The sequence below is a fragment of the Oncorhynchus clarkii genome, chromosome 4, assembly GCF_045791955.1.
Source record: "Oncorhynchus clarkii lewisi isolate Uvic-CL-2024 chromosome 4, UVic_Ocla_1.0, whole genome shotgun sequence".
NCBI lineage: Eukaryota > Metazoa > Chordata > Actinopteri > Salmoniformes > Salmonidae > Oncorhynchus > Oncorhynchus clarkii.
In genome coordinates this window covers 57037382-57046858 of record NC_092150.1, presented here as the reverse complement: position 1 = coordinate 57046858, position 9477 = coordinate 57037382, and the positions used below count along the sequence as shown (strand labels likewise).

At 43.9% G+C, this 9477-nt stretch overlaps 1 pseudogene; it reads left to right on the top strand.

The window, feature by feature from the left end:
* The first annotated feature begins 4232 nt into the window (after positions 1 to 4232).
* Positions 4233 to 9141, top strand: LOC139406980 (TATA box-binding protein-associated factor RNA polymerase I subunit A-like; annotated as a pseudogene).
* Positions 9142 to 9477: the final 336 nt, after the last annotated feature.

The following is a 9477-nucleotide window of genomic DNA, read 5'->3' as shown; positions in this document are numbered from 1 at the left end:
GAAGCTACGGGTTGGCGATCCAGTTGTTTTTGTTTCACCCGTTATCAAAATAGTAGCCACTCCCACCCGACTAGACTACAATCACCCCATTAAACCTGAGGACATAATTTTACTCATATTTGGGAGGACCCTCAATGACCGTAATGATCCAAGCTGCATGTCATTGCCAATGAAATGACAAAAAAAAGCATTGCAACAAATTACAGGCCTATACCAAAGACAATTTATTTAATTAAATTTTTTGATTTAACATTTATCTAGGCAAGTCAGTTAAAAAATTTTTTTCTTATTTACAATTACGGCCTACCCCGGATAAACCCGGACAATTGTGCGCTTCCCTATGGGACTCCCAATCACAGCTGGTTGTGATACAACCTGGAATCGAACCAGGGTCTGTGTAGACAGAAGCTGTTTTTCAGTCTCTCGATCTCAAGGCCATCAGACTGCGAAACATCACTAGCACATCAGAGGCGGCTGCCTATAGACAAAGATTTGGAATCACTGCCAATTTTAGAAATGGATCACTGCCACTTTAATAATGTTTCCGTATCTAGCATTACTCATCTCATCACGAACCAGCTCGAAGTTCGTAACAAAAAGGAGACAAGGTGGAATAACAAAATATATTTATTAACTGAAGTAAACTAAATACAATTAACAATGGTGAGTGTTTGTGTGCATAAAGGTGATAATGAAGAGTGTTGAAAGGTACCAAAGCAACCAAATGGCCACAAAAATGCCACAACCAAAATCTATAAGTGTGCATGCATGGAGAGTCTCCCCAATGAATGGGGAATTGGTGCATTTATCCGGGGACACACCCGGGCCCAGGTGTGTCCCATGTCGCTGACGACCCTCCCAGCTCAGCCCGCCAACATCCTAATAAGGAAAACAAGAGCAAAGCGAAAGAATACGGCAGACAGAGCAGGAGGGTCGTCACAATATGTATAAACTGCACTCCACACTATTATACGGTATCTTAGTCACTTTTCAATTGTGTTTACATATTGCATCACACCATCTCATTTGTATATACTGTATTGTATTCTATAAATAAAATAAAATGTTATTAGTCACATGCGCTGAACACAACCTTACAGTGAAATGCTTACTTACAAGCCCCTAACCAACAATGTAGTTTAAAAAATATGAATAAGAAATAAAAGGAACAAGTAATTAAAGAGCAGCAGTAAAATTACAGTAGTGAGACTATATACAGGGGTACCCGTACGGAGTCTATGTGCGGGGGCACTGGTTAGTCGAGGTAATATGTACATGTAGGTAGAGTTATTAAAGTGACTATGCACAGATAATAACAGAGTAGCAGCGGTGTAAGGGGAGGGGGAGGTGGGGGCAATCCAAATAGTCTGGGTAGCCATTTGATTAGATGTTCAGAAGTCTTATGGCTTGGGGTTAGAAGCTGTTTAGAAGCCACTTGGACCACTTGCAGCCTTGCGAGGGTTGACACGTTTAAATGTTTTCCTCACGTCGGCTGCAGTGAAGGAGAGTCCGCATGTTTTAGTTGCGGGCAGTGTCAGTGGCACTGTATTGTCCTCAAAGCGGGCAAAAAAGTTATTTAGTCTGCCTGGGAGCAAGACATCCTGGTCCGTGACTGGGCTGGATTTCTTCCTGTAGTCCGTGATTGACTGTAGACCCTGCCACATGCCTCTTGTGTCTGAGCCGTTGAATTGAGATTCTACTTTGTCTCTGTACTGACGCTTAGCTTGTTTGATAGCCTTGCGGAGGGAATAGCTGCACTGTTTGTATTCGGTCATGTTACCAGACACCTTGCCCTGATTAAAAGCAGTGGTTCGCGCTTTCAGTTTCACGCGAATGCTGCCATCAATCCACAGTTTCTGGTTAGGGAACGTTTTAATCGTTGCTATGGGAAAAACATCTTCAACGCACGTTCTAATGAACTCGCACACCGAATCAGCGTATTCGTCAATATTGTTATCTGACGCAATACGAAACATATCCCAGTCCACGTGATGGAAGCAGTCTTGGAGTGTGGAGTCAGCTTGGTCGGACCAGCGTTGGACAGACCTCAGCGTGGGAGCCTCTTGTTTTAGTTTCTGTCTGTAGGCAGGGATCAACAAAATGGAGTCGTGGTCAGCTTTTCCGAAAGGGGGGCGGGGCAGGGCCTTATATGCGTCGCGGAAGTTAGAGTAACAATGATCCAAGGTCTTTCCACCCCTGGTTGCGCAATCGATATGCTGATAAAATTTAGGGAGTCTTGTTTTCAGATTAGCCTTGTTAAAATCCCCAGCTACAATGAATGCAGCCTCGGGATAAATGGTTTCCAGTTTGCAAAGAGTTAAATAAAGTTTGTTCAGAGCCATCGATGTGTCTGCTTGGGGGGGATATATACGGCTGTGATTATAATCGAAGAGAATTCTCTTGGTAGATAATGCGGTCTACATTTGATTGTGAGGAATTCTAAATCAGGTCAACAGAAGGATTTGAGTTCCTGTATGTTTCTTTCATCACACCATGTCACGTTAGCCATAAGGCATACGCCCCCGCCCCTCTTCTTACCAGAAAGATGTTTGTTTCTGTCGGCGCGATGCGTGGAGAAACCCGTTGGCTGCACCGCCTCGGATAGCGTCTCTCCAGTGAGCCATGTTTCCGTGAAGCAAAGAACGTTACAGTCTCTGATGTCCCTCTGGAATGCTACCCTTGCTCGGATTTCATCAACCTTGTTGTCAAGAGACTGGACATTGGCAAGAAGAATGCTAGGGAGTGGTGCACGATGTGCCCGTCTCCGGAGTCTGACCAGAAGACCGCCTCGTTTCCCTCTTTTTCGGAGTCGTTTTTTTTGGGTCGCTGCATGGGATCCACTCCGTTGTCCTGTTTGTAAGGCAGAACACAGGATCCGCGTCGCGAAAAACATATTCTTGGTCGTACTGATGGTGAGTTGACGCTGATCTTATATTCAGTAGTTCTTCTCGACTGTATGTAATGAAACCTAAGATGACCTGGGGTACTAATGTAAGAAATAACACTTAAAAAAACAAAAAACTGCATAGTTTCCTAGGAACGCGAAGCGAGGCGGCCATCTCTGTCGGCGCCGGTTGGAATGGAACATTTGGCTATTTTGGCTATTTCAGCCACACCATCACAGGTGTATAACATCGAATACACAGCCATGCAATCTCCATAGAATCCCATTGGCAAAAGAATGGTCTTACTGAAGAGCTCAGTGACTTTCAACGTGGCACCATCATAGGATGCCACCTTTCCAACAAGTCAGTTTGTCAAGTTTCTGCCCTGCTAGAGCTGCCAACTGTAAGTGCAGTTATTGTGAAGTGGAAACATCTTAGAGCAACAACAGCTCAGCTGTGAAGTGGTAGCCCATACGCACACAGACAACTGCCGAGTGCTGAGTCGCATAGCTCGTAGAAATCATCCTCAGTTGCAACACTCACTACTGAGATCCAAACGGCCTCTGAAAGCAACTTCAGCACAAGAACTGTTCTTCGGGAGCGTCGGCTGGAGTAGTGTAAAGCTCGCTGTCATTGAACTCTGGAGCAGTGGAAAACATTTATCTGGAGTGATGAATCACGCTTTAACCATCTAGCAGTCCTACGAATGAATCTGGGTTTGGCGAATGCCAGGAGAACACTACCTGCCCGAATGCATAGTGCCAACTGTAAAGTGTAGGAATAATGGTCTTGGGCTGTTTTTCATGCTTTGGGGTAGGCCCTGTAGTTCCAGTGAAGAGATCTTAGCGCTACAGCATACAATGACATTCTAGACGATTCTGTGCTTGCAACTTTGTGGCAACAGTTTTGGAGAAAGGCTCTTTCCTGTTTCAGCATGTCAATTCCCCTGTGCACAAAGTCCATACAGAAATGGTTTGTTGAGATCGATGTGGACTAACTTGACTGGCTAGCACAGAGCCCAAACCTCAACCCCATTGGGATGAATTGGAACGCTGACTGCCAGCCAGGCCTAATCGCCCAACATCAGTGCCCGACCTCACGAATGCTCTTGTGGCTGAATGGAAGCAAGTCCCCGCAGCAATGTTCCAACATTAAGTGGAAAGCCTTCCCTGAAGAGTGGAGGCTGTTATGTTTAGCAAAGGGGGGTTACAGCTCCATATTAATGCCTGTGATTTTGGAATGAGATGTTGGACGAGCAGCTGTACACATACCTTTGGTCATGTAGTGTTAATGCCCAATTTTTATCATTTTCATCTATACATAAGATGCTCTTATTAACCAGTGGCAATGTCTGTTGTTTCATTAGAGACACCCCGTGAGACTGGATTTCACAAGACCACAAGGAACTGCCTCCAGCACATCAGGGAGGTCTTGCTGCACCATAGATGGCAGGATGCCGCAGAGTACATGGCCAGTTACTCACAGACACTGGAGGATACCACCGCAAACATGCCACAACTCTACGCTGAGGTAGGTCAATCGTTGCACCGACTGAAACACTCACAAAGGGTAGCTGCGAAGTACTGTATAAATGCTAAGTTTGATTTCTTCAAACTTTGTCTTTCAGATCGTTTGGAGGATAGGCACAGAGATACTACACCACCATCCCGACTCGACGCTGGAAGACTACAACAGTTTCTATGAGCGAGTGAAACACTCAGGAGTAAAGCATTACCTGAAGGTAGGTTCCATAATTGACCTCTTGATCTCTACACTATCAGCCCAACTAAAGGACCCTAAATCAATAGGTGAAAAAACAAGTTAATATAGGACAGTCAACATGTCTATACTTTTGTTATGAAGCAATTATGACACCTTCAAAAACAAACAAATAGATGGAATGTGTAAACAATGTGTTTGCAATGGAAGTGTATGCCAATGTGCATTGAATAATTGGTTTGTCCTGAAGGTCTGTCTGGAGCACTCGTTCCATCTCCTGGTCAATGGGCAGTTTGAGGATGCCAAGCTTTAGCTGTCCATCGCTGAGAGCTGGAGGTATGGCAAGCAGTCAGCCGGTCAGTCCCAGAGGATTAGGCTGATCCAGGCCTATAGTGGCTTCCTGGATTACTTCATCTGGTGTGACAAGAAAGCCACTGCATCCAGCACAGGTAAGAGGACACCTGGCAACCCCCAAGTATCCATTTTTCATTGGTTTCAATGACATTGGGATAGTGGAAATCCTTAGGTTACGTCACCATCTACTGGCCAGATAATGTAACTGCGTCTTTAGGGACAATTCCAATACATTTCAAAAAACATGGCCAAATAAAATGTAACCATAACCTGTGGTTGTGCTTTGGCTTAACATGGACTTTAACATATTTTAGATGAGTATGATGCAGCTGTCAACCAAGAAATGCATAGCTACTTCCGACAATCTTCTGTGAACCTGAAGGAGATCATGAAGCTTCCTGGCATCTGGGATCCTTTTGTTCTGAGTTGCATTGATGTAAGTACTGCTTCGTGTTCAGTAGGCATGAAACAAGAACAATTTCCAAACCAAACGGTAACATACTACCTGAATTTGTCCAGTAAAAATACTTGTTTTCGTTTTTCCGTTTCAAAACGATTTACTACAATTTGCCCTACTTAACATGGCCCCTGGCATCCCCTTTTTCCATCGTTGTATTACTTTTCCATCATTGAACTACTTTCCCTTATCAGACTACCTATGACGATCTAATGTTTTGACTTGCGCGTGCCAATGGCAGATGCTGGAATTCTACAACGATCACGAGGGAGCTGTGAAGGTTCTAAATGACTATGCCTATGACGACAGTTTCCCACCCAACCCCAATGCCCATGTCTACCTATACCGGTACATGAAGAAACAGAACCACCCACTGAAGAAACTTCTCAAAGTGCTGAAGGTAGTACTGAGGCCATTGCTGTTCTTAACAGGGGAATCTAGCTGAAATGTTGGGCACTATTATCATTATTAAAGGCCCAGTGCAGTAAAATATTTTCCTGTGTTTTATATACATTTCCACAGGTTTGAATAATACTGTGAAATTTTATAATGTCCTTTTGGTGTATGAGTTGGTTGAAGAGACGCCTGAAATGTCCGCCTGTTTTTGGTGGGGTGGAGTTTTGGTCTGCCTGGTGACATCACCAGGTGGTCAATTTGTTAATAGACCAATAAGAAAGAGTTCCAAACGTCTCTGCCAATAACAGCTAGTTTTCGGATTTCCCCTCCCCACAAAGACCTCTCCCAGACAGTACTAGCAAAATTCTTGCTTTAGAAATGGTTCTTTGCTAAGAAGCAATTTGTTTCTTTTTGACCATTTCATTTTAAAACAATCACAGTAAGGTGAAATCTCTAGGCTACAGTTAGTCCTGTACTCTGCCCCTCAATAGCCTACTGGTACTGTACTGTTTAATGAGTCCATGTTTTCGATTACATTTGCCTTAGATCCTGCATACATTGGTCCCAAGTCATGAGTTGATGCCGGAATACTGTTCTCTTCTGGTACAGTCGGGTATGTGAATATAGAATAATAATAACAATATATTGATTTTGAGTGTCTTAAAGGGACAATGGGGTGTAAAATGAGGGGAAACTAGTAATTTTAAAGTCTATCTTGATATTTTAGTCATTTTTCAATGTTTTTGTGCGTGTTTCTGTCCTCTGGCTTTTTTACGCATTCAGATGAATGTGTTTGGTGGATGTGTTCTTCACATTGATGTTGGTCCTATGAAGGTGTTCATAGTAAAGGATGAGTTTTTTCCCCCAGAGAATGAGGGTGATCTTCAGAAGGCTCTAGGTGTGGTTCTGGATCTCCTGGACTACTCCAGTTGGAGGAGCAACTTGGATGTCTGGAACCATTTGATGAACATCATCAAGAGACTGAGGATGAAGTAAGGATGGCTGCATGAATCCACACTACTCTCTCAAAAGGAGGACATTGAAAATGCACTCCCTTTGAAGAAATTAAATTCGGCATACATTGCTTGTCTCTTCTCATGGCAAATTGGCAAGTCCTTATGTCATGCTTCATTTGTGCCAATTCCACGGATTTATATTTTCCTTTAGAAAACAATGGCTGAAGATTTTTGCAGAGGAGATGGGGTACAGAAAGGACTGGTGGCTAGCAATACACTTCTCAACATACCATGCCAGGAATGATTCGGCAGAGAATAGAGAGCTACTGGAAGTGAAGAGCTTTGTTGTTGGAGCCTTTTGTCCTCACTGTAAGTAAAGCTACACGGTAACACCTTTTATTTTCTTGAGTATTACTTTCTTTCAGTTGTGTGAAATTAAGATGTCCCCACTTATTATCAGTATTTGCAGCATTGGCACTATGCGGAAAAATATCCAATTAGTTTAAGAATACACGTTTACTTCCTTGAACCACCATGCTTGGCTATCCTTAGGTCTAGTTTTTCCTGGTTCTGATAGTGGAAAAGTGGCAGTATGACATCTTATGTAGTCTAACCCATTGTTGTCTCTTTTGCCAGATGCCTCCATGTACTGCGGTGTTGGTAAGGTGCCCGAAAAGGAGTGACTTCTGATGCTCGAAAGGCTAAGAGGAATCCTAAACCGCAAAAAAATATAAGAAGGCTCAGGAGAGAAAGGGGACAACAAAGCCAAGACTGACCTTGAGGAAGCTCCTGGAATGCCACCAGGCACAGTGGCGAGAACAAACATTTTGAAAATTTGTGAAGAGCTTCTACCATTGCCAAGATCGGCAGGCATGACCACCTCATACAGTCATCAGGTCAGACACTCTCCCCTTCCATGACAGGTGTTCCAACTTCATTATTTTTCTTGTCTAGAATGTTCTTGGTTATCTGCATACAGTAGTTGCAGCCACGATGACCATTCCCCACCTTCAAAAGGCAGGCCTCTCATTGCACTGCAATGTATAATGCGTCAAATTCTGTGATTGTCCACCAGGGAGCACTCAAGCTATGGCTACGTTTTTGAGTTGCTCTGCAGGCTGCTGCTCCGTCGTTTTTAAAAGAAGATGAGGCAGAAATTGAAGCATGTGTTCACTGTGGTAGTTGGTCGGGAATAGGGAGGTTGGGTGTGCTGCAGTATTAAGTCTAGGAGGTAATAAGCTTTGAGGCAGGTGTGGCCTCAACTGAACTTCCGCTGATTCATGGATAACCCAGCTGCATTTAGGTGGAGGCGACGTGTTGGAATTGCTAAAACATTTGGCGACGCCAAAGAGCAGCATCATGGCAACAGACGCAAAGGATAGTGCAGCGATACAGAGGGGGGGAAAAAAATGAGAATTTTTGTAACTTGCTGTTGAGATTCTTCAGTCACGTTCACGTGACACGACAGACACCCTTGATAAAACTCTGTGCCTTCGCTCTGGAGTCCTCTCTCTGTGTGATGACATCACATGAGTGATATCCCTGGTTGGAAGCAGCCTTGGGTCCCTGAGGTAAAATAGAGGGAGAGCACACACACCCTTGGCTCCTTCCACACCTATCCATCACACACACACAGGCGGAACGCAAATCTGATTACTTTACACCCCTCCAGCCTCTTGATGCAGGATAACAGAGCTCAATTTCACAGGCCAAGGGTTCGCAGGCTGCCAGGGAACAGTGGGCCCAGCTTTATCATGATTAAGGACTACTCATGTTTATCAGAACCTGTGAAGCCTTCTGTTCCTGAACAACTAACTGTGTTTTTTGGTCAGTACTATGTAAAGTCAGGAAGTTACATGATCAAATACTCTGCACTGTAAAGTGAATGACTTGGTTGTTTCAATTTGAGCTCTTGTACCTGATTCAGTTTTGTAGTCTCTGTGGTATGGTGATTGTGGCTGCTATATTTTGTACCATTTGTTACTGATTAAACACTGTTGATTGGGTGGCTGAATAGCTCTAAATGAATGAAGTTGTTTGTGAATTAATCTGTGAAGCCTAAGTGTTTTTGTTTCACCCATGGCACTTTAGTTTGATTTATATTAGTTTGTTTTCAATGTCCGCCACAGGAGTCGCTAGTGCGCGATGGGACAAGAGCATCCCCTAACCTGGACAACGCTGGGCCAATTGTGCGCCGCCCCATGGGTCTCCCGGTCGCGGCCGGCTGCGACAGAGTCTGGACTCGAACCAGGATCTCTAGTGGCAGCTAGCACTGTGATGCAGTGCCTTTGACCACTCAGGAGGCCGCAACTATTATTTACAGTGCCTTGCGAAAGTATTCGGCCCCCTTGAACTTTGCGACCTTTTGCCACATTTCAGGCTTCAAACATAAAGATATAAAACTGTATTTTTTTGTGAAGAATCAACAACAAGTGGGACACAATCATGAAGTGGAATGACATTTATTGGATATTTCAAACTTTTTTAACAAATCAAAAACTGAAAAATTGGGCGTGCAAAATTATTCAGCCCCCTTAAGTTAATACTTTGTAGCGCCACCTTTTGCTGCGATTACAGCTGTAAGTCGCTTGGGGTTTGTCTCTATCAGTTTTGCACATCGAGAGACTGAAATTGTTTCCCATTCCTCCTTGCAAAACAGCTCGAGCTCAGTGAGTTTGGATGGAGAGCATTTGTGAACAGCAGTTTTCAG